The sequence below is a fragment of the Topomyia yanbarensis genome, chromosome 2 (genome assembly GCF_030247195.1).
Source record: "Topomyia yanbarensis strain Yona2022 chromosome 2, ASM3024719v1, whole genome shotgun sequence".
NCBI lineage: Eukaryota > Metazoa > Arthropoda > Insecta > Diptera > Culicidae > Topomyia > Topomyia yanbarensis.
This window is the reverse complement of record NC_080671.1, coordinates 431,924,756-431,926,648: the sequence shown is the minus strand read 5'-3', so window position 1 is coordinate 431,926,648 and position 1,893 is coordinate 431,924,756. Positions and strand designations below refer to the sequence as shown.

General features: G+C 38.4%; 1 protein-coding gene across 2 annotated transcripts in view; it reads right to left on the bottom strand.

Moving 5' to 3' along the window:
- The window catches only part of LOC131685474 (uncharacterized), a 151,487-nt gene that overhangs the window by 135,212 nt on the left and 14,382 nt on the right, over positions 1-1,893 (bottom strand). The window lies entirely within an intron of this gene.

Below are 1,893 nucleotides of genomic sequence, written 5' to 3'. Positions count from 1 at the left end.
TGTGGCTATACCAGCGTTGCCAGTACCACTTGTCAAATTTCATTATATCAAGATGGCAGATTGTAAAGGTTGGAACATTAAATTTTATCGTTTCTGAGCCTGTTGGTTTCTTACAGGGTCCGGCACTCGAAATGTAACCAACTTCAGACCGTTCGCGGCGTAACTGTCGCACTGGCATATATAAGCTGTTTATAAATTGGCTAAATGATAGAAGTATTGAATGATAGAAGTATTGTTTACAAGCATAAACAAAAATTTTTACAAAAGTGAATGCAAAAAAAGTGATCTGTGATGGAACTTAAAAGTAGGAGTCTAGGCGTTGCTTCACTTGACCGAAAGCGGTCGAACCCCGAATATCGTGTTTTTTGCCGATTCTTTTTCAAATTGAACAGCTCTCAAAACGATAGGGTTTACTTGACCCACCGTTTATATGAGAATATGGGTCATTGGTGAGTCACCAGGTGGCAGCACCCGCCACAAATAATGGTTTGAGTCGCTGTAACCATAGATGGACGCTTCAATCGTTTTCATCGAGCCTGGCGTCAAAATAAATGTGACAAAATATCGAAAAAGTGTTCTGGGGGCTTTGAAGCTGTAGACAGAGCAATATTTCGGTCGCAAACTATGGACATTTTAACAAGACCCTACACCGTCTCACAGCATATTAAAAAATTGAGGTCACTTTCCGGGGCGTCTAGCCATGTGGAACATAGAATATCCCTTGGCCTCTTTCGGGATATTTGGTACTATTTTTCAGTGAAAAAAATGTTTTACGTTCCTCCTTCCTATTCGGGCAAGATAGCTCTGTGCTCGTAGAAGCATACACGAATGTTTCGATTGTAGATCAATCACAGTAAATGACCCATTAAGCCAATAAAAGAAAATGATGCGTGCATTATTCACTACATAATTGATAATGGCGCATCAAATTTCCATCCAATGATGCTGATTCGGGGCACTCATCCATTAATTATTTCATTAGAAATTCACATACCTAAACACGGCACTTTGATAATCATCGGTTGAGCCGACTCTACGGTAAGTCATTAGCGCCATTGTGGTAGAAATTGAGAGCCTGACATATGTTCGGCTCTTGACACGCGTTTCTATATAAGAAGACAAGAGCTTCGATCGAGATGTATGCCAAGAATACGGGTTCAATGTTCATTCAATGTTTAAATATAAAAGCAGATAATTGTTAGGGGCGTGTAAACTCGTTTCATGCCGTAATGTGGCAAGAAAGGTTAAAACTACTCACATCATAGGCATTGTTCTAGAATCACCTTAAAACCAAGGTGCGTTACAGCAGAGGTGTGTCGATCATTTTAAATTTTTTCACTAAAGGAGGGTAATGGATTTATTAATTATTAAAATCGTGTTAGGCAACATTAATAATGGACGTACAGCTTTATGTTTGTGAAATCAAAACCCGTTTAATAGCAACAGAAAACCACAGAGAACAGACGAACTTTTCGAGCGCAAGAAGTGTTTAAAAGCTTAACCTCTTGAAATGCAGTACTGTACTTGCCACCTGAAACGGTATCACTTTTGACAGCTTATAAGATAAACAATTCGATATAATTTTACCTTCATGTTTCAACGGCTTTCAGGCACAATTCTCGACAAACGGCGATAATTTCGGCGTAAAAGCCAACTGTCAAAATTTACTTTTAGCGGAAATTCTGGACAAACCGTTACTCTCCAACCGCAGATGTTGGTTGTAAACAAAAGAGAAAAGTTTTCTCTTTCATTAAATGCTGTGAACTGTGTTTGGCCTATAACGGTTTGTCACGAATTTCCTTTCAAAGAGAATTTTGACGGTTGGCTTTTTCGAGAATAATTTAAAAGTAATTTATAATGACTATTACAAACAAGCAAATCTATTATCTGTGA